This window comes from Pinus tabuliformis, chromosome 1_2, assembly GCF_031772625.1.
Source record: "Pinus tabuliformis cultivar Carrire ecotype Pingquan chromosome 1_2, CPIR1, whole genome shotgun sequence".
NCBI lineage: Eukaryota > Viridiplantae > Streptophyta > Pinopsida > Pinales > Pinaceae > Pinus > Pinus tabuliformis.
Genome location: NC_142298.1, coordinates 890681225 through 890705808, shown reverse-complemented (window position 1 = coordinate 890705808; position 24584 = coordinate 890681225). Strand labels below are relative to the sequence as shown.

The 24584-nt window shown below is 35.1% G+C and overlaps 1 pseudogene; it reads left to right on the top strand.

Moving 5' to 3' along the window:
* Positions 1-22493: 22493 nt before the first annotated feature.
* LOC149208806 (aldehyde oxidase GLOX pseudogene) lies at positions 22494-24286 on the top strand (annotated as a pseudogene).
* Positions 24287-24584: the final 298 nt, after the last annotated feature.

Genomic DNA, 24584 nt, shown 5'->3' with positions numbered 1-24584 from the left:
TGAAATTTTCGATTTATGGTCAGAAAAGTTCATGGGACCTACAGAAGATGATTAAAGTTGAAAATATAAAACAAGATAATGGAGTTAGTGGTTAATTGGGTCAATGAGCTGAATCAGGATCTAATCTAGCATATGAAAATGATTGTTGAGCGTAGTAGTTCTGAGTAATTATTGAGTTGAGTAGTTGATTTCATCTTTACATTGGAGGAAGCTCATTGTGAGTAAGGTTGATTACACTAGTGTGTGGAGAGAGTGTGTGTGTGGAGAAGACCTTGCAAACTGTGTGAGATTCATTATGCATAATTTATGAATCAATTTGCAGTTGTAGCAACAGATGACTGATGTTTATTTCAGCCATTACATTATGCAGTGAGTGAGTTGTTCATTTGTGGTTTGGAGAAATTATTGAGGAGATTGCTTTTTTGTTTGTGTGGAGGTTTTCGATGGCAGCTTATGCTACAAATTTGTTTGAGATTTGATGCTACGTTGTTGCAGTGATCATGTTGAACAATTTTTAGGAGTCTAGTTTGAAAATATATGAAATGAGGTTCACATGGAGGTAGTGAAGGCTTGGAGGCTTTGAGTGTAGAGTGAGTTGGCAGATTCAGTAGATGAAAAAGTTTTCTCCATCCAATGCTGGTTGGATATTTCGGTAGAAACTGGGTGAGGCTAATTGGTCATGATAGAACCAACATACTAGAGTTTGTAGAGTCGATTGTGAGTTCGAGAGTAATAGAGTGAGGATAGTTGATCGTGGTGGCCTTCAACAGATGGTAATTCATAGATCCGTGAGAGAAACAATTTATTATCTGATAGTGCTAGCATGCTGTGAAAGAAATCAAGTCTTCAAGGCTCATGGGAGGAGTTGATCCATGTATAATTTGTTCAAAGATTAATGAAAGTATTTAGGAGTGTAGCAACAACAGGGTGGTTTTTTGCCAGGATGGGTTTTTCACCAGAAACACTTGTGTCCTTGTGTTGAATGTTTTTATGGTTGCATGTGAATTTTTGATGCTCTAATATTTGCTTATGTGATTCAGTTTATGCATGGTTTAAGAGATTAAATAATTGCAGAAAAATTGTAAAAGTGCCATACTACTGATTCACCCCCCTCCCTCTCAGTAGTGATCTAGTCTCCAACAATTGGTATCAGAGAAGGTTCGTGGGTGCAGCTTGATTGCTAGAGAGTGGATCTTGGAGATTTTGGCAATTTTTGCAAATTTTTTGTAATGGATCAATAAGGAATTCCAATGCTTCATAAAGGTAAATTTGCAACTTGGAGAGAAAAGTTGGATTCATATTTTTTATCTCTTATGAAAATATTTTGTTTTCCGTAGATTATGGAGTTAAAGGTGTTTTTAATGAAAAATAAAAATACATTATTTTGCATGGAATTCCAATATCTAATAAGTTGTGTGTGAATAATTGTGAAACTTCTAAAGAAATGTTATACACGTTGTAGAAATTGTATCTTGGAGGAAAATTGCATTTTTCAAAAATGAAGAAAAATGCAAAGGATTCTACGTTTATTGCAGTAACAAATCAATCCTCCTCATAAGAAGAAGATGAGAGCTCTAGTGATTTCAAATATGATGAAAAATCAAATATAATGGTACTAGAAGTTGAAATTCAAATGCTTATAGCAGAAAATAAAGATCAACGGTAATTGTTGCAAATGTGTGATGAAAAGGAGTGTGCTCTCAAGGAAGAAATTGTATATCTAAAATTTAAGCTAGAAGAAGGAATGAAGATTGAAAATGGAATGAGGAAGTAGTTCAAGGAGTTGGAGGATAATTGTCAGAAATTGAAGGGTGAAGTAATTCTTGCAAGAGAAGAATTAGAGCGACTCAAAACTAGTGCTCAAGCATCTAAAAGTAAGTTTGAAATTGTTGGAGCACCTAGTTACAACGAAAAGAAAGAATCATGAGCCATGCAAGAAGCAGCACAAGCGAAGAAGGAAAAAGAAAAGGAATAGAATTGGAAAATTTTATATTTGTGGAGGTCAGGGCTGCATAGCAGCAAAAGTCTGAAATAGAGAGAATAAACTCTCTCATCAAAAGAAGCAGTAAAAGGAGAAAGAACGACAAGCATGCATGCAAAGGAAATCTCGTTCTTTCAGATATAATAGTCCATTTTATGGTTATTGTTTCTCATGCAATGATTTTGGCCATAGGGCTATTGACTGCAGGGAACATGCAAGGAATTAAAATTGTTCAAATAGAAGACATTATCCTATTCCTTCATTCCTTGTTCACATTCGATGTTTTATATGTGATAATATTGGCCATAAGGCCAAGTATTGTAGGTTGCCCATGTGTTTCAAGAGATCCATCTAGAGAGAGGATAATATGCAAAGGCAACCACATAAGAAGAAGAAAGTTCATTAGATGAAACTTTGGAGGAGAAAAGAGCAGCAAGGTACTTCCACCAAAAACGGAGGCCTTCTTGGTCTTAGGGGGAGCATATGGTTGCATTATGAGTTACATCCAATTTTTATTTGTACAACCATATGGTAAAGTGAATGAGGAGACAAATATGTATTTCTAGAGATGCATGTGTTTAGGGGTAGTACATGAGTTTTTGATGTCCACTTTCATTTTCAGATTTACCTCTTTTTAGTTTGGTTTTAGTTGGATCAACTATATGTTTTGGTTTGTATTGATGCTAATGTTGTTATGGAAGCCATATAGTTATTCTCATGTGCATTGTCTAGGTGTGATGGGGATCACACATCCAGGGGGAGTCTTTGTGCTTCCAAATGGATTTGGAATGTGTTGCCATTGTGCTCAAGAATATTTTTGTTGTTTCTGCCACACATTGCATGGAGGATGAGATAGTATAGTTTGCATGACATAGTTGGTATTTTATTGATGATCATTCTACTATATCATAGTTATGTCATGCATGTGTAGCTTCCATGGATATTATATGATTTGATACATCTAGAGTATATGTATAATTCCTTATGTCTTCTACCTCTAGATGCATCATACATATTGTTGATGTTATGTATTTGGATTGCTAAGAGATGATGATTTACATTGTTTCTCATATATGGTGAAAGCATGTTACTTCTCATATGTTGTTGGATGGATGAAATATGAAAGGTTGATTCTTGTTGCTCGTGATAGTTTGATGCATGCTGATGGATGAGATATTGTATACTCATGATGATTTATATTTTGCTACTCATACATGGAGTATACATAGTTTGTTTCTCACTGATTTTCTGCTTATGCCTCATTGATAATATGTTGTTCATCTATGATGAGGCTATGCATTTGTTGCTTCTCATGATGTTTGGCATGATGGATGTCGTTTCTTGGCATTTTCTCTCATGGAGAGAGAGAGCATGATGCTACTCATGATGAGGACATGCATTTATTGTTATTACTATTTTTATGAACCTCATGGATGGCCTTAATGATGATGTAGATGTATTTGTTGCTACTTATGACATATTCCTATGTTGTTGCTATTAGTTGACTTTCTAGTTGATGCACATATGGAGTATGGTGTCTATTTCTAGTGGTTGTCATGATTTATCTGTAGGATGATCATTGATGGGATGATGATGGCCAAGGTGTTGGCCATGCACTAGCACATGTTGTGAATAGTGCTTCTATGTTGTCGTGACACATTGTGAGAGCTCATGTCATTTCTCATAGAGATCTTATGTTTTGATGCCCATGCTAAATATTGCATTTTTTATTGATGATTCCATATTGGAGCATATTGATGCTCATTGATGCCATGTACTCATGTATTTCATATTTTGGGCATGTCTTGATGAGAGAACCTTTGTGTGAAGATGTAAAAGCCATGTACTATCATTGTTTCATCTTTTGGGCACATTGCTCATGGAGTGACCCATGGTGTCTAGTATGGATTTCTCATTTACTATGTATGGGTCAATGGATGTCCAAGTCATGCATTATGATGTATATATTTCATGTAGCACCAATTCATTAGGTGCATGATGTAAACTTTGGTCCATAGGGTTATGGTTGGTGATAAGAGGTTTAATAGAGGATTCATATGTCAGTACTATGTATATGTCACAACCATGTATTTGCTCCATGGAGCGTTATGTGTTGTAATGTATTGTGTATCATGTCTAAAGTTAGTTAGATTCATGGTCATGAGGGGTAGTCTCTTGCACTTATCAAGGAGTCTCATTGCATCAGACATACGTGTTTCTTCAGTAGGCAGAGTGTATGATTGCATCTTCATTACATGCTTAGGGGGAGCATGTTCAATTTTCAGAGTTGGCATGGCATTGGCTAGTGATGTTGGCAGCCAGTTTCCTTGTTTTCATGCTTATCTTCCAAGAGATACTTCATGGGTTGCTTCAACATGGTGTTGTGAATGACATGGGGGTCACTTCTCTCATCCAACATATTATTGGCATTGTATTTTAGTGTTTGATGGCCCTTTGCCATTGATGTCAAAGGGGGAGAGATTTTGGATTGATGAGTCAACCTCACATGTTGTATTGATGTTGACATCAATGCCAAAGGGGGAGTTTGTTGGCATTGTGGTGTTGGAATTGATGTCAACAAGCTCTTGGTGTTGTTGTACATATGTATGTTTGATGAGTGTTTGGTGATAGATGATTGGTTGATGGTCTTGTTAGTTGGCATTGATGTCAACACTCCTATGACTAGACCTAGTGGAGATGATGTTGTGGCTGCTGACTTAGAGATGCTACTACTGCAAGAGGTTGGATAGTTGCACATTTTGTGTTTATCAGAGATGTTGTTGCTGTAGGTGGTTGGAGTGTTTCTCTTAGTGTTTCATATGTCTATTTATGTCTTGGAGAAATTGCATATGCTACTACATGTTTTAGATGTGGTTTATTGTGTTGGAGGAGCTTCCATCAGTGTTGGAGGCAGTTGGATGTGATGTTTCTATGGTAGGTGTTGAGAATGTTGTTACTACATGTGTCAGAGAGGTTGTCGTTGCTGCTTTGAGGAGCTGGAGGTGTTGGTCTTGGTTCTAAGGTTCGCATAATAGGTCTAGCAATCCATAGACTTGTTCCTTGCCTATTCATCAATTGTAGACTTATCTTAGTGGCTTGGAGGAGTGTTCAGACATTGGAGATGATGTTCCTATAGGTGGCAGAGGTTCTAGGCTCAAGAAATTATGATTTCACTTAGTTTTAGCACCAGTCGCATGCTTGCTAAGTCAAGGGAGCAATTTTATGGCCATTGTCGCATGGAGAGAAGCCTAAGGGAATGACTATAGCTCCAGGAGGCCAAAGTCGCATGCAAAGCAGTGCTAAGGGAGTGACTATGGGTATGGATAAGATTTTCTCTGCATCCTCACACTATTGACCTAATTTTTTGACTTGTGGTGACTTCCTTGATCAACAATTTTCTATTTATGGTCGAAAAAGTTCGCGGGACCTCCAAAATTTGACTAAAGTTGAAAATATCAGAAAGGCTAATGGATTTAGTTGTTAATTGGGTCAATGCACTGAATTTGGATTTAATATATATATGAACATGATTGTTGAGCTCAATAGTTTTAAGTAATTATTGAGTTGAGCACTGGATTTCATATTTATATTATAGGAAGTTCATTGTGATTATGGTTGATTACACTGCGTGGAGAGAGTTTATGTGTGGGGAAGACCCTGCAAACTGTGTGAGCTTCATTATGCAAAATTTATAAATCAGTTTGCAGTTGTAGTAGAAAATAGCTGAAGTTTATTTCATCCATTACATTATGCAGTGAGTGAGTTGTTGATGCGTGGCTTAAAGAAGCGATTAAGGAGATTTATTTGTTGTTTGTGTGGAGCTTTTTATCGCATCTTATGCTGCGAATTTATTTGAGCTTTGATGCTATGTTGCCTCATTTCTCATGTTGATAAAGTTTTAGGAGTCTAGTTTGAAAATATATGAAACAAGGCTTGCATGGAGGTAGTGAAGGCTTGGAGGCTTTGAGTATACGGTGAGTTGGCAGATTCAGTAGATGGAAGAGTTTTTTTCCATCCAATGGTGGTTGGACAGTTTGGTAGAAATTGGGCGAGGCTCATTGGTCATGATAGAACTGACAGATGAAAGTCTGTGGAGTCAATTGTGAGTTCATGAGTAACCAGGCAAGGATCATTGATCATGCTGACCTTCAGTGGATGGTAGTCTGTAGATCCATGGGAGAAATAATTTCTTGTCTGATAGTGCTAGCATATTGTGAAAGAAGTCAAGTCTTCAAGGCTCATGGGAGTGGGTTGATAAATGTATAATTTTTTCAAAGATTAATAAAAGAATTTCATAGTGCAATAACAGGGTGGTTTTTTGCCCTGAAAGGGTTTTCCATTAGAAACACTTGTGTCCTTGTGTTGATTGTTTTTATGGTTGCATGTGAATTTTTGATGTTCTAATCTTTTCTTATGTGATTAATTTTATGCATGGTTTAAGAGATTAAGTAATCGCAGAAAATTTGTAAAAGCGCCACACTACTGATTCACCCCCCCACCCTCTTTCAGCAGTGATATAGTTTCCAACATTACACACTTTCCTACTCAATGCAATCAATGTCTTATACACCACCTCTTGTCATTACAAAGATTCCGTGCTATAATATTTATCATTGTTTGATAATTTTTTACACCTTAAAAATTATGTTTGGTACTCCATGCTTTTCATTCATATGTTATGTTTTCTTTCCATGTTTTAGATGCATGGAATATAATAAAGGGTTTTGTAGCTAGCTCCATGTGTTATTTTGTGTTTGCTTGTGCAATGCAATTTTTTGCATTGTCTTATTTTTCTATCAAATTTTCAAACCTTATGACTGGTAAAACAATATTTTAATAAGTTCTTCCAATTAAAAATTAGTCTCAAGTTAAGTTAGATTTCTTGCATTTCCTACTCTTTGTTTATGTTGCATGCATCTAAGTCATCATACACATTAATTTCTTTCAATATATAAAATATTTTGACTTATTAATGTTTCTCAAATATTGCAGAAGTATTCAAATTCTACTTACCCTTTTACTTCTACACATGTTTTATCTCTACATATAGTTTATTTCTTCATAGACTTTTCCTTCACATATGCCTTTCTTTCGCATAGTCTTTAATTTAATACATTCTCTACTACACAAGGCTTCCCCTTTTGCACACATTCCCAATTCTACATGTCTGAACACATTTCCACCTTTGCATACTTCTTCCATACATCTTCACCCTGCACAACACTTCTTCTGCACAAGCACTACTCCACACAATTGTTCTCCCACATTCATCCCGTCTTGTGTGCTTTCCTACTCAATGTTTTGAACTACTTATACACCACCTATTTTCATTACAAAGTTTTCGTAATATAGTATTTATCATTGCTTGATAGTTTTTAACATCTTAAAAATTATGTTTAGTGCTCCATGGTTTTCATCCATATGCTATGTTTATTTTTTTGCATGTGCAATGTAATTTTTTTGCATTGTCTTATTCTTTTATCAAAATTTCAAACCCTCTTAAAACAAAATTAGGAATCAGGGTATAAAGTCATTGCACTAGCTCCTTTGCAACTATTTCTCTTGTTTCATCTCCACACCTTTTAGTTTTTTCCACTCATATTTCATTATCCCATGTTTCCCTGTTTCCCATATTTACTTTGGGAGATTGGAAGAGACTCTATTGCTTTAAGTCGTTCGACAATTAGCTTGACTTGACTTACAAATATTACAAAAGTCTTCATGATTCATCAAATTTTCATTATAATGAAATCTCTATGTGACTTCACCGCTATGAGTAAAAGAAATAAGAATATGTGGGAACATTGATGAGATCACCTTAGGTGTGAAAAATCATCAAATTTGATGGATGAGTGTGCTTCCCAAATTTACTTTCAGAGGCGAAGAGACTGTGTCACCGGTCAACATCACACAACCTCTCAATATGTCCATCATCCTCACCCACTCCATGCGTCCTTCCCATCTTTACTTTCCACATGTGAGGAGACTGTGTTGCCTTAAGTCATGGGTCATTTACTCGATGCTCAATGTCAACTGCCCCATTCGACTTGTATCCTTCCCATATTTACTTTACGTCCTTTCCATGCCACCTGCTCCCCCATCAAATTTTCAAAAGAAAAATATTAGATATATATATATATATATATATATATATATATATATATATATATATAGATATATATCTATATATATATATATATATATATATCGTTTTAATGTGAAATAACATATTACATTACAATGTGTATATATAAATTATAAAATCAAATTTATTTATAATTTTAGAATAAAATGTAAGATAACTATTATATATAGAAATGGTTATGGTTATTAAAAAAATTTATATTAATACAAAGAAAAATATTAAAATAAAAAGGTTTTTTACTTCTGATTTTGATAGGTAACAACAAAGTATTTTATAATTTTTTTTTTTTTTTGACAAAGATTTTATAACATGGTTTTAATTTAGAGGAAAATAATAATATTATTTTTATTTCCTACAATAATATTATCTATAAATTTATAACTTATATATATATATATATATATATATATATATATATATATATATTTTTAATTATTATCAATATTTTTTAAAATGGAATGTATCAATTTTATTTTAAAAATTAAATAAATTACAATTTTTTATTATTAAAAAATAATTAGTTCTATTAACTAAATTTTGATTTTCTTGTAGGATATAAATATATATACATATATATGGTTGTGTAATGATAAAATGGTATTTTCACTAGACAAAAATCTGCAACAAGAGTGTGATTTTTTGTTGTTTAAAAAACATTTTTGGATGCATAAATAGATTTAGTACTTGTTTAAAACACATTTTTGAATACATAAATGGATTTAGTACCATGAAAAACCCTAGGGGCACTAGAATTCTACAGATTAGACAAGTTCAAGTCAAGTTTTTAAAAATCTCTACCAAATTATGAAAAAGGTCATTTTGTCTATAAGTTAGACTACAACTATCCTTGTGCTTGGGGACTTCAATGCTAGAAGGCTACCAACCAAGACACTCTACTAAGTAATAACACTAACCCTAATTCCTTATGGTTTGGTGAGGATTATGACTTAGCTAGTAAATTCAAAAGAAATTCTAAAGATATAACCAATAACTTATTTGGTATCGAGTTAATCAATCTTTGCAACTCCCAAGACTTGATTATTTGTAATGAGATTAATAAGTGGCCCAGATATGGCCAAATGAATTATATTCATGGGCTTGGAAGCAATGTTATGGACTATACAATATCCGATACATGGGTTCTCAAATGTCTTGTTAATTTTGACCTTCTTGATGACCATGAGCATGATTCTGACCACAAACCTTTATCCTTGACCCTAAATATTGATATGCACACCAACCACATGCAAAATAAAGGTGAGAGTGAAATGAACACTCGTTTTGACAAAAGTAAAATGGTTCTATTCTTAAAATATTTAATAAGGGATTTAGGTCTCCTAACATATAATGATAATATTGATCACATCTACCACAATTTTACTACAACCCTCCCCACTACCATTAACAAATTCTCTACCGAGGTATCATATAAAAAGAACAATAAAACTTCCAACCCTTGGTATGATAAGGATTTTAAGTTTGTCAAGAAAGTGATTATAGATGCTCCTAACGAGACTATAAAGCTTGAAAAAATAAAAGTGTATAAAGCTCTTATCAAAAGGAAGAAAATGTGTTATATAAATAAGAGGCATGAGTGTCTTCTTCAACTCTCTAAAGTTGAGCCTAGAAAGTTTTGGAGGAATATTCTTGTTCATAAAATTAAAGAAGATAACTCGATCCTCTTGAAGGATTGGAATATCTATCCTAAGAATCTTTATGACTCCTGGGACACCATGGGAAACATTACAAACACTCCTATAGAGGAAGATATTTTTTCTTTAGAAGATGTCAATTCCAGGATCAAGAAGCTTGCTAATAGGAAAGCTAGGAATATTAAAGGGTACTGATCTAGGTGGATCCCTATTGGCACAAAAATAAAGGTTCTAATATTGCAATGAAATTAAGACTAGATTGAAGAAATCGTCATAATTTTTCCAATACTGCAAACGATGCCTCAATCTGAGTTTGTATGTAGAATTTATGTTCATTCAAAGCTTAAATTAGTCAAACTTTTCTAGAGAAAAAGTCACATCGAAATCTAGTCCTTCTATTTCAGCATAAAATTTGCACACCAATATGGCCTTGTTTCGTAACACTTGTCATTTTTCATTCAACTTATTGTTGAAGACCCACTTTGTGCCAATGATATCCTCATCTGTTGGTCTTCGGAATAACTCCCAAGTTTATTTTTGATCAAGTTCTATGTTCATATCCTTTACCAAATTGTCATCCTGGCTAGTCTGAGAAAATTCCTTTGGTTCAATCATGGGAAACAAGGCTACATATGCTTACGCAGTGGGATTTATTATTATTATTCTTGTTTCAACACCTTTATGCAAGTCACCTACATTATGATCAAATAAGTGGTGTCTTTGCATATACTTTGAAGGATCCTTTTTCTTGATTACTTTCTAGTTCTTTAATAACTTCATCATCAACTTGTTCATCATCATCCTTGGCATGGCCAACTTGATTAGTGGAGATGACATTTTTTGATTGTCTGTCCTCAAAATAAATTTTCTCATCAACTTTAACATCAATACAATCAACAATCCTTAGTGAATTTTTGTTGTGGCATTTGTAGCCGTTGTTTTTGTAAGAGTAACCAAGAGAAATTTCTTCAACAACTCTTGCATAGAACTCTTCAAGCTTTTCATTGTTATTCCTAATATAGCACATGCTCTCGAACACCTTGAAATTCTTCACTAAAATGGGTCTACCATACCATAATTCTTATGGGGTTTTATTTGTGTTTGTTTTGAAGTGTGCTTTGTTCAAAATCACAATTGTTGTATGTATTTATTCAACCCAAATTCTTTATGGAATGTTTCTTTCACTCATCATGTATCTAGCTAGTTGTTGGACTAATTTGTTGGCTCTCTTTACCATGCCATTTTTTTATGGACTCTCAGGTATTGTAAATTTTCTCTTAATGCCTTGATCTTTGTAATAAACATCAAATTCCTTGGATGTGGATTTTCCACCATGGTCTGATCTTATACATTTGATTCTACGACCTATCTCATTCTTAGACATAACCTTAAAAAAAATGAAATTATAAAATTCCTTTTATTTTTCTCATAAGAATGCTATCCAAACCATTCTACTGAAGTCATCAATAATAAAAATGAAATATGTCTTACTTGTAGGAGTCTGCATTTTTTGAAGGTCCGTAAAAATAAATATGTACCATCTGCAATGGCCTACTTGTAGAATTTTCCTTTGATTTTAAAGACTCATGTACTTGTTTTCTAATCTACCAACATATGTGAATAGTATTTTCAAGCTTGGAGATCTTTGGTAGGTCCTTAACTTAATTTTTTGTACCCAACTTTACAATCTAATCAAAATTCATATGTCCCAACCTCTTGTGTTGAATTTGTAACTATGGTTAGTCTTCATAGTGTACTTTTTGTCACTAGATGTAATTATATTCATCATTTTAAAGCATATTTATAATTTCTTAAGTCAAAGAAAAACTTATCTTGATTCAAAAGTCCCATTGTGACTTTTGAAAGATGTAAAATTGAATTTTTGAAATATTATTTTTGGCTCCATAAGTGACAACTTTGCTTCCATCCAATTCAAGTCACCCTTGGTCAAGAGATGTATCTATTCACCATATAAATACTATTATATAAAGGCATCTCAGGCTCCTCATTTGGAAGATTTGCATTCCTCACTCAAGATAGTTTCTGGGAAAGTGAAGAGGTCAAGAACAACAAAGAAGGACAAAGGAAGAAGGTTGAGTTTCTCTCTCTCCTCTCTCATCAGCTTGAACGTGTGGATAGAAGTCTCTCTCTATGATTCACTCTGTTTCTATGCATTATGTTATGGGGGGATGAAATTTTTTGGGTTACTAGGCAGTTTCTAGGGGTTGAAATTCTGAGCTACTGGACAGTTGCTAGAATGCCAAAATTTGTGGATAATGTAGGCAAAACAAAGTGCAACAATATTTTGGGTGACTTGACTTAAAAAATAAAACTAGGTTTGACCTTAGGTCTAGGTGTGTCTCTTATTGAACTAGAATAATTTCTCTATTGAAAAGGTTGTTGGGTTTTTCCCCATAATGGGTTTTTCCCCGTAGTGGATTTTCCTAGGGTAAATCTTGTCTCTCTTTTGTGCATTATGATGATCTTTGTTATTCTGCTATTAAAATTATATATTTAAATAAGATAAAATAAGACCTACATCAAAAGTTATTATCAAAATTTGAAAAATATTGTGCGAACCTTAATTGCACTAGGAAAACCAAAATGGTATTAGAGCTTTGGTGACAAAAGGAAGGTATATTGAGATCACTTTTGCAGAAACGCTAGAGAGATAATATTACTAAATTCCTTCTTGTACATTGGATCCTATGGCTTCCTCCATGAAATTTGAAACCAAGCTAGAGGAAGCATCAAACTTTAGAGCTTGGAAAGTCAGAATAAGTCGTATTGTTGCTAAGAACAAATTGTTGGATATTGTGATAAGAAAAACTATTGAATCGGACGATGAAGATGGAAAAGAGAACTTCAAGGAGGATGATATTACTGCCATGCGTCTAATAGTGGACTCCATTAGAGATAATCTCATTCCCTACATTTCCAAACATGATACCTCAAAGAACATGTATTATGCCCTAATAAATCTCTACACAATCAAGAATGTTGGCTAGTCCATGAGTTTGAAGAATGAGCTCTAAAATAAAAGGATGAATTATGATGACACAATGGCTTCATACTTCATAAGGGTTTCACAAATAATAGATCAAATTTTAGCTATTGGATAAACCATATTTGTTCAAGAACTTGTGATTAACACACTCAATGGTCTCCCTAGATCATGGGATGCATTTGTAGCAAGCATAAGAAATTGGGAAGAATATTCTTCATTTGAGAAATTACGGACGTCATGTGCTCAAGAAGAAGCAATATTGACATCTAGATATCATCAAGATGAAGAAGTCCAAGCCCTTGCATCTCGCTTCAAGAACAAGGGAAAGAAGAGGTTTGGACCTCAATATAAGAAGTCAAGAAAAGGGTCTTCTTCTTATAAGAAGAATAAAGACTTATCTAAGATACAATGTTATGGTTATCAAGGATATGGAAATGTCAAGAGAGATTGTCCTAATATGACTTACAAGAAAATAAAATGGAAGCAACATTCTTCCACAGTAGAAGTTGAAGAATATGAAAAGCCAAAGATATCCAAGGGTGACAAATATTTCTTCTACTTTTTTTCTTTGATAATTTCTTTTATAGATAATGATGACATGTGGCTGGTAGATAATGGACCATCAAGACACATGACTAGAGAATGTAGGAATCTTTCAAGCATGATGGAAAATAAGTTGTCTCAAAGGGTTGAATTGGGAGACAACAACAACTATGAAGTCAAAGGAATTAGGAAGACATCCATAGAGCTGGAATATGGTAACAACATTCATATCAGCAATGTCCTTTATGTACCAAGTTTGAAAAATAATATTGTCTTTGTTTCTTATTTTGAAGATAAAGGATATAGGGTTGCTTTTGTGGATGGAAGAGCACTTCTTTAATCAAAGGGCTCTAGTATAGATGATGCTACGATTATTAGGATTCATGATGGTAGACAGTATAGACTTGTGATTCAACTATTTCAAGCATTAGTACATGATGAAATAGATCCAAGTACCGAACGTATGGAAATACTTATTTTAGAGCATTTCCTAAAGTAAGTGAAATAGTCTCAGGAGTTCCTCAACCATAGGTAAAGAATGATGGTGTATGAAAAAGTTGTGCTCCTGGAAAGAAAATCAAGTAACCATTTCCAAATAATGACAATAGATCTAATTAGGAATCTTTGGAATTGGTTCATTCTGATGTATGTGGTCTGATGCTCCTAAAATCGATGGTGATTCATTGTACTATGTGACACATATTGATGACTTCTCCCATAAGACATGGATATATCACTTAAAGACAAAAGATGAAGTATTAAACAATTTCCAAGAATTCAAAGTTGAAGTGGAAAACTTGACAAATTAAAGGATCAAGATATTGAGATCTGACAATGGAGGAGAATACAACTCAACGGAGCTTGTTGCTTTCTACAAGAAGGTTGGTATTAAGAAGGAGATAACTATCCTCTATAAGCCACAACAAAATGGTGTAGCAAAACGAAATAATAGATCCATTTAAGAATATGTCAAGGCCATGATGCATGATTCAGACTTTCAATTGTTCTTATGGGGAAAAGCATCACAAATAGTTGTGTACATTCAAAATCGAAGTCCTCATAGAATTATGGAAGGTATGACTCCTAAAGAAGCCTTCTCCAAAAGGAAGCTAGAGGTAAGACACATGATAATATTTTGTTGTACAGTATAGATTCATGTTCTTAAGGATAAAAGGAATAAGCTTGAAACTTTAGGGAATAAGAGAATATCTGTTAGATAGAGTGCCTCTTCAAAATCCTACATAATTTACATTCCAAAATAACGACAAATTGAGGTAAGCAAAGATGTCACCTTCAATGAGAAAGTGGCATATTTGAGGTTTAAGGAAGTCTCTATAGATTCCTTGGATGAAGTAAAGTAAGAAGTGTCAAGGGACTAACATTGACTTCTACATAATGTACTAGAAGGCTAGAAGGGTCTTAAGATCAAACAAAACTTGCCATAGTTCCAGAGATCAAGAAGAGACCAACATGGCTTAGATCCACATTAGAAGAGGCATAAGGACATACAATTCTTGATGGAACATCTAGAGAAGTGAAAAAACCTAATAGTTTCTCTAGCTATGCATCTCTCATGGCAAAACTTATTGATGAAGAACCTTCCATGTATGAAGAAGCAACTAGTAGGAAGTTTTGGAAGGAAGCAATGAATGAGGAGTACCAATATATCATGAATAATGATGTTTGAGAATTTGTGCCAAGGCTTAAAGGGAAGTCAGTAGTGGCTTCCAAATGGATATATAATATTAAGCATGTTGCATATGGGAGAATTTAGAAATATGATGCACAATTCTTGGCTAGAGGGTTCTCCCAGAAAGAGGGGGAAGACTATGATGAGATGTTTTCTCCAGTTGCTAGGTACACCTCCATTAGATCCATCATTTCACTTTTTTCTTCTATGGGATGGGAACTACACCAAATGTATGTAAATACTACTTTACTCAATGGATTAATTGAGGAACATGTGTACATAAAGCAACCTCAAGGATTTGAGGTATATGGAAAAGAGTCTCGTGTTTATAGGTTGATGAATATCTTGTATGGACTCAAACAAGCTCCAAGATCTTGGTATTCATGTATCAACAGTTATTTAAAAATACTGGGATTTAGCAAAAGTGGATTGAATCCAAACGTTTACTTTAAAGTTTTGAAGAATGCACCAGTGATCCTGTTATTTTATGTCGATGACTTATTTTTGACAAGTTTCATGCCTCTTATCATTCAATGGAAGATGCAGTTGGCTCCTGAGTTTGATATGAAGGATCTTGGGTTGATGCATTATTACTTGGGATTATAATTATGGAAGAAACTTGGCGAAGTCTTCTTTGGTCAAGGGAAGTATATGATAAAGATACTTTAGAGTTTCAGAATGATGAATTGCAAATCCATGGCAACTTGCATGGTGACTAACTTGAAGAAGTTAAGAGGCTCTGACTCTAGTTTGGTAAATCCATCTATTTACAGGTGGTTAATTGGTGTGTTGATGTATTTGGATAACACCATGCCAAACATTTTCTTTGTCGTGAACAGTTTGAGCCAGTTCCAGATAGAACCAAGACATGAGAATTGGATTGTAGAAAAAAACATATCGAGATATTTTCACGCTACAATGAATTATGGTTTCAAATATGTTACAAACAAGGATATACAACTTCATGGATATATAGACGCAGATTGGGTAGGAAGTGTTGAATATAGGAAGAGTTCCTCTAGAGTATGCTTCAGTTTGGGATCCACTATGATATTATGGATGAGTAAGAATCAGAGGTAAATAGCACTCAACATTTCTAAATAAGAGTACGTCATAGCCAATGATGCTTGTACCAAAGTAGTATGGCTCTGGAAGCTATCTGCAAGACTATTCATCCAAGAGATGGAGCCGACAATGATGTAATGTGATAATAAAAGCAGTGTGAAGATTTCAGAGAACCATGTGTTCCATGACAGGTCAAAGCATATTCAGATCAAGTGGCACTACATACATGACATGGTGTCTAGGATAGAAATAAGGCAAGAGTACATCTCCACCAATGATTAGATAGCTAATGTTCTGATGAAGCCATTCCCAAGGGACAATTTCGTGTACTTCAAAGACAAGGTAGGGCTCATGGAGATCACCCCTCATTGAGAGGGGCTGTTGAGTTGTATAGAACATAGATGGGTGTTATTCCAAAATGGAGAATGGGCCCAAGAGACTAAGAGGGCTCAAAAGGAAGTGTTGAGTGACTATCTCCTAGAGGAGGAACTTGATCACATAAAAAATGGTGGAGTGAGGTCTTGGACCTTGATCACATACTAGGCAAGTTGGAGTGAGGTCCTTTAGCATATGTACCTTGATCACACACACCAAAATGGTGGAGTGAGATCCTGGACCCTGATCACACAATGAGTAGGGTGGAGTGAGGTATGGTCTAGCATCTAGACCCACTCACCAACTAGAAAGCGGTTGAGTGAGGTCTTGGCCTAGAGTACTCATCAAGAAGGGTGAGTGAGTGCTTTCTAGTAGAAGGTATCAATATGTTGGCCTAGGTGGTGGCCATGGGATTCTAAGATCAATCACTCTAGAGGAGTTAGTCCTAATATGTTGATGACATTTCCATGGGTTTGGTATCGCCCCAGATATGGCCACTAGTAGATGTTGATGATAGATGGCGACGTTGATAAAAATGGATAACCTTCTTCTTTAGAGAAATTTGTTCAATATGAGAAAATATATGACAATAATTATGGTTACCTCCCTAGTTAAGAGGGAGTGTTAAATTTGTAACTATGTTCAGTATTCATAATTTAATTTTGGTCACTTAATGTAATTATATTCATAATTGTAAATCATATTTATAAATACTTGAGTCAAAGAAAAATTTATCTTGAGTCAAAATTCCCATTATGACTTTTAAAAGATCTAAAATTAAATATTTTAGATGTAATATTTGGCTCCAAAGGTGACAAGTCAACTTCCCTCCAAGTCAAGTCGTTTCTAGCCAAGAGACACCACTATTCACCCTAGACATACTACTATAAAATGGAAGCTTGAACTCCTCATTTGGAAGATTCGCATTCGTCACTCAAGACAACTTCTGGGAAAGCAAGGAAGGCCAAGAACGATGAATATAGACAAAGAAAGAAGGATGAGTTTCTCCCTCTCCTCTCTCATCAACTTACTCATCTGGATAGAAGTCCCTCTCTATGATTCACACTATTTATAAGCATTTTGTTGTAGGGGGGTCGAAATTTTCTGGGTTACTAGGTAATTTCTAGGTATTGAAATTCTGAGCTACTCGACAATTGTTGGTAAGGCGAAATTTTTAGATTAGGCAGGTAGAACGAAGTGAAACATCAATTTGGGTGACTTGAATTATCTAATATTTGGTTTGACTTGCACTAAGAAACACCAATTATGCTCAATCTCTATTACTTATAAGGACTTTTGAGTTGCTATATTTAGTTGTTGACTTTAGTTATCTTCAGCTCATAATTTGTATTTAATTGAGGTTTTTATCTTGTTTTTTTCTTAATTTGAATTTTTGTTTACTCATCTTGATGTGTTCAATTTGTCTTCGATCTCTAATATGATATTTGAAGGTTAAAATTTGAGTTAAACTATTGTAATAGGAAATTCAAGAGTTTAAACAGAGTTTAGTAGAGGTTCTAACTACAATATTATCTTTAGTTTCCTACAAAATTTGGAATAACTGCCAAATATTCCACTAATTGCACTCATGCTGCCAGAACACCAAATTAACACCAAATGTCTTGCCAAGTACTTGTGTGTCAACTTTAGTTGCAGTTAACTCCATTGCTATTTTTAGTGGGTTGATAAATATGGCAGACTTCACCAAAATATCTACTTACTACCTATTACCTACTGTTGAATTCAAGTTGGCGACATGCTTACATCATATGTGCCATGTGGCAACTCCTGAATGGTGTCATGTCTGACCAAGATTTGGCCCACTTGGCGACTTGAAAAAAACAAAAACACATGCCACGTGTCTTGGTCCAGTACTGCCGTACAATCACTATATCACCTAACACCTCTATGCCACATCGTTTTGCTGGAAATGGGCTTCCTCCATGTGTCCTCCACTTTTCCTCCTAACAGTGGTCCATGTTGCATTGTGTCCATGTTACCATACGTAAGTGAGGAAGTCTCGAGCCTTGGTTTTCCACCATATGTCATTTTGTGTTAGAGGGGCCCCATGGTCACGCATCCAAAGAAACCACCCAGTGGTTTTGAGGAACCTCCCCTCCCCCTACCTCCTTTAGTTTCGAAATTCAAGAGGGGCGTCCCCCATTTCACCTAGATCATCAATCTAAGGAGGGTGGTTTGGGGATGGATCCAATTGAGGGACCTCCCTACCTTTAAACCACGTTGAGGGTTGGGTCCCCTCATGTCATTGGATGGTTGTGTGGATACTTATCATCCAATGTGCTCATGGACATATGGCATGTTTAACGTTGAAGCCAAATACCATATTAAAACCAACTTTGAAGAATTTCCAAATTAATTCCAAATTTGGAGAATGCCAAATTAACACCAAATTTTGGCCCTGAAACACTGAGTTATTTTCAAACTAAGACTCTATTTCATCCCCTAGGAAATTTTTAGTTTTCCTTATGTTGTTGGAAAGGATTTTCTGAGATCCATCCATCTAAGCAATTTTCAAGTGCATGTGAGTTGAATTATTTAGGAAAAAATTGATCTATTGATAATGTTCCATAAAATATCAATTTCATAAATAATAACCCCTATTTACGAGATATTTTTCGGCGTAAATCACAAGATTTGTCATTTGTCAAAGCGTTTCGAACCAACTAGTGTGATTCATTGTTAGGGCAAGTTGAAGAATCAGAACTAGCTTTGCATGTTAAATAGCTTGAGGAGAGCTTCGAACGGCTAAATTTGATTAGAGACCAGGGTCAATAATAATTAAAAAAAGATAATTAAAATGAAAGACATTACCACTAAATAAATAGATTATATGTATTAATTTAATTAAACTAATTAAATTTATAAGCTTTACAGAGCTTCTTTTTTTAATTCAATAAAACCTTAAATTTAAAAAACCAAAAAAACACTTTCATAATTTTTTTTTAATATATATAAAATCTTAAAAAAATACAATCACAACTCTTTTCCAATAAAATCAAAAGATTGTCACTTATTGAAAAAGAAATTTTAATATAACTTCAATAATCAACTTTTAAACCTTTGACCTCACTTTTGAAAAACAACCTGCGGATTACCTTCATTTTATTTTTTTTCCCATCTTCTGGCTTGTAGAAGGAATATATGGGAGATGCATACACATCAGACTAGGTTTTTTAAGAAATAGGTGTACGATGATTTTTACTATTTTGAAAATTTTACTTCCTTTTGCAATTGAGACAGTTGTTTTGTTTTGTTCTCGTGCGTCCGTGAATGTAAGTACTTAATTGGAAGACGACTGAACAGTTTTGAATTCTGATTTTTTCAGAATTAAAACGATAGGAATCTTTGACACTATAATAAGGATTTTAATTTGATTCATAGTGCCAGGATTTTTATATTACCCAACAATTCAATGAGTTGACGGAACCTGAACCTTTCATGTCCAAACCTCTGGTTCACTGCAACGATAAAATCACGTGATGAAATACTAATAGTTATCAGTTAATGAATGCTGCCATTATTATTTTATCCTGGAGTTGTCTTCAGTGCGATTTTTTGGAGATTCCTATGCCGGAATCTTGTGGAAAAGTTTGTGGTGAAATTTTGTTTTGTGTTATTCAAACTGGTTTTTTAACTGCATATTTGGATTCAGCACCCTCAAAAACCCCAGGGCACTTTGATTGTGAAGGGATTACCCATCAAGCTTGTCATTTCAATAAATTGTTGCCAGATTTTAGAGAAATTTAACCAGAAAAACCTACCTGCCGGAAAAACTTCCAAAAAATCACACTAAAAACAACTCCATTTTATTCTTACACTATATTTAATGAGATTTATAATTAGATTTCGGACCTCACGCACAATTTTCAACGATTGCACATATAAAGTGCGACATTTTGATCGCAGAAAGTCCGTCTTCGATGAAACTGAGCATCACATTACATCGCCACCTGGCGTGGAGATCGACAGTCATATGAAGTGATCAGCATCTTTCCGACTGCCATATACATGGATGATAATGCTTCCCTGGAAACAAACGCTGCTGTTATTATAAACTATTATAATCATATAAATTTAAATGGATTAATATAAATAGTTGATAAACTTAAATAATATTAAATTAGTTATGTATTTTTTATTTAATTATCAGTGGAATGGTAGGGTTTCACTTCTATAAAATATATTAAAATTATTAAAAATAATTTTAATATTTAAAGTAATATTTTTTAGTTAAATTAATAAATAAAAAATATTACTTATTATATGAATAATTAAAAAAGGTTATGCAAATAAGTTATGATTTTATGGGCATATGGTATTGATAATTCATGGTGTTGACCTACGATATTGTAGCAAAGTCTATTTACTAATTAAAAATCTCAATAATAAAGGAGGTAAATCTCTAGTTACTAGTCTATTTACAAGTAGGAAGATAGTTCTTCCATCCAACATTAAAGCTAGCCCATCAAGGTTCAGTCAAGTTTGGAAAAAAGAAAAAGAAAACAAAAACCAGAAAACAAAAGTGAGGGTAAAAATAGAAAAAAAGTAAGTCAAAAAAACAAAGAAAGTAAGGGTAAATCTCTAAGATAGAAACCTTGTCACATGGTTTTTTGATATATATATAGTCTTAGCAATAAGACTACTAGCTATTCTGAAAGTTTTGGTTTCATTCGCAACTCTGCGCCTTTGAGATAAGGAGAAGTCTCCGGGAATACACACACACATATATATTCTTTTTATAATTAATAATAACAATAATCTAAAATAAAGTTGTAATTTAGTTAGTTTCATGATTTTTTTTTATTTTAAAATATATTACTCAAACTTATCAATATTTATTAACTATTTAATTTATATGACTATGCTAATTATATATTATATACTAGTTATGTGTTACTTATAAAATTTAAAATAAAAATTTGAAAAACAAAACAAACACTTTTAATTCCATTAAAATTTTTATATAAAATTGTTAGATGATCCAAAAATAAAATATTATCATAGGTTATAAATTTGGAATAAAATAATTATTAATTTAAGGTATTAAGTAATAATTATTATTCTAGAATGTTTAAATATTTAACGGAGATATTTAGAATTAGTATTTTGTTGTAACAAGATATGACTCTTCAAATGTGTAGTATCTTAGGCTCTGTTTTAGGAGATTTGTTAGCTAGTTGTTTTGAATAGTATTTATTGTAAATAGATATTTGTTATTTAATAAGTGATCTATAATTAGAGGTAGTTAAGACATTGAGCTTATAAATAGCTCATTGCAAGAGTGTTTGGTTGTTCGAGTGTAACTTCTTACAAAATCAAATATGTAATTGTTTTTTATATCCATCCACAAAAAAAGTTTTGAATAATTTTTTCAAATAATCCAAGCCTAACTTAATATCATGCAGGGCATATTAGTGCATTGTGCGTAATAACCCACATTAAAGAACTAAAACTACATCGTAAGGGCAGTATGAATAACTAGAAAATAATAATGTAATTGTCATCAATCTACTGAAATTATAATTTCAAGTTTGGAGAAGATAATTAAGGAAAGAAATTAGTACGTTTCATTTCTGGACTAATGGAAGTAATTTTCATTGATAGCGCAACTCAATGCCCTACTTAATATTAAAATTACTATACTCTTGCCCGACCCAACTCAAGAAACCTCTGTTGAAACGCATCTGGAAATGTAATACGCGTCATCTAGTTTAATGGATACGCGATAAGGCAATGGAAAGGTTCATTCCAATCTTATTGATATGTGCAGACCTAACATTTTGAGTTTATCACTGTATAATGTTATTTAATCTGGGATCCTGCAGTATCCACGCCTGCTAATAGATTGTATCGTTAGTCTTTCACGATCTGGGATTAGCGGAAGAAATTTTCCAAAATATAATGGAATTATGTCAGAATATCCAGTACTGTTTGTGGAATGTCATGGTAATTGTGCTGTGGATTTTAGGGACACTGTCATGGGACGCAGCAGCACAGTCGGTGACGCCGGGAAATTGGACACTTCTCATACAGCAGGGGGGAGTGTCCGCCATGCACATGACTGCAACTTATCTTAATACCGTCGTCATGTTCGACAGGACCAACTTTGGTGCTTCGCAGCTGCTGCTCGACCACGGTCGATGCCGCGACAATCCGCAGGATCAGGCTCTCACGCACGACTGTTGGGCTCATTCCATCGAATACGACGTGGTCACCAACACGATCAGGCCTCTCATGATCCTCACCGATACCTGGTGTTCATCCGGTGCCTTCGCCGCCAATGGAACGCTTGTGCAGACGGGTGGATGGAGGGATGGGGGAAGGGTAATCCGCTACTTCGTCCCCTGCTCGAATGGCGCTTGCGACTGGAATGAATTGAACTCTTCCAGTCTTGCTGACAGCCGATGGTACGCATCCAACCAGATCCTTCCCGACGACCGCATCATCGTCTTGGGGGGGACCGGCGATTTCACCTACGAATTCGTTCCGAAAAACCCCGGTGAGGGAAACTTCAGCCTGCCTTTCCTGTCTCAGACACGAACCAGTGCCCAGTTGGAGAACAATCTGTACCCATTTCTTCACTTGTCCTCGGACGGGAACCTGTTCATCTTCGCTAACAGGGACTCCATTCTTCTGGACTATACGAACAATGTTGTGGTGAAGACTTATCCTACGATGCCTGGGGCCGGCCCTAGAAACTACCCTTCCACAGGGTCTTCTGTCATGCTTCCCCTCTCCGCCTCCGATGGGTTTCAGAAGGTCGAAGTCCTCATCTGCGGAGGATGCCCCGACAACGGTTTCGCTTCAGCACAAGCGGGTAACTTCATCGACGCCCTTAACGACTGTGGCAGAATGGTGATAACCGACCCCAATCCGGTGTGGACTATGGAGACCATGACAGGGCCTAGGACCATGGGCGACATGCTCCTTCTCCCAAACGGAGAAGTGATCATCATCAATGGCGCCCAGAAAGGTGTTGCCGGGTGGGACATGGCCACCACTCCCGTCTTCACCCCGCTACTCTACCAACCCAACGCTGCTCTCGGCTCCCGTTTCATCAACCTTGCACCCAGCAACATTGCCAGAATGTACCACTCCTCAGCAACTATATTGGCCGACGCAAGAATTCTGGTGGGCGGCTCCAATCCCCACTTCGGTTACGTCTTCACCGGAACGCCCTACCCGACAGAGCTTCGGCTGGAAAGCTTCAGCCCTTACTACCTGGACCCAGCTTACACTATTCTCCGGCCAACCATAACTTCCGTCTCCTCCTCTTCCATCGGCTATGGCGCCGCCTTCAATGTTGAATTCTCGGTGGCTGCCACTCTGAACTCTACCAGCGTTGTCCAAGTGAACATCTACGCCCCGTCTTTCACTAGCCACAGTTATTCTATGAACCAAAGGTTGCTAACTCTTGCAACTTCCACGCCAACCCTCCTCCCCAACTCCGCCAACGTTTACTCATTGTCAGTGACAGCCCCACCCAGCGGAGTGGCTGCACCGCCTGGATACTACATGATGTTTGCGGTCAATGGGGGCATTCCCAGCGTCGCCGAATGGGTCCAATTCGGAGTAGCTTAATAATCTCCAAGGGAACGTCGTTGTTTAACACTTATTGTATTGTAGTAACTACTTGTGTGCGATCCTAATGGAATTTAGGATAAGACGCTAACTGCATCAGAATAGTTGGATCCAGCAAACGAAATTGTAAAATTCGTGCTACGGATTCCACAAAAACAATCCAAAGATGTGTTTTATTAGTTTCATGTTTTCTCAACTAAGATTTTACTTGTTTTTATCAGTTGCATATTAATTTTATTTTTATTAACTTAATTAGATGGGAGATTTTAGAAATATTCTTAAATTTAATTAATAAAAATTTTCTAAGATCTCATTAAAGTAGCAAAGATTGTTTGACCTAGCTCAAATCAAATCTGCAGTAAAACAATGAATGTTCGTTAATATGATGGACACAGTTTTTTTAACGTTAACCGTGGATATTTTTAATTAAAAGTGTTTACTAATTAATATTGGAGTTAATCCAAATTCGAAACATGGTTAACTCATTGAATATATTGTGAGTGATAGCGTTCACTAAGAATATA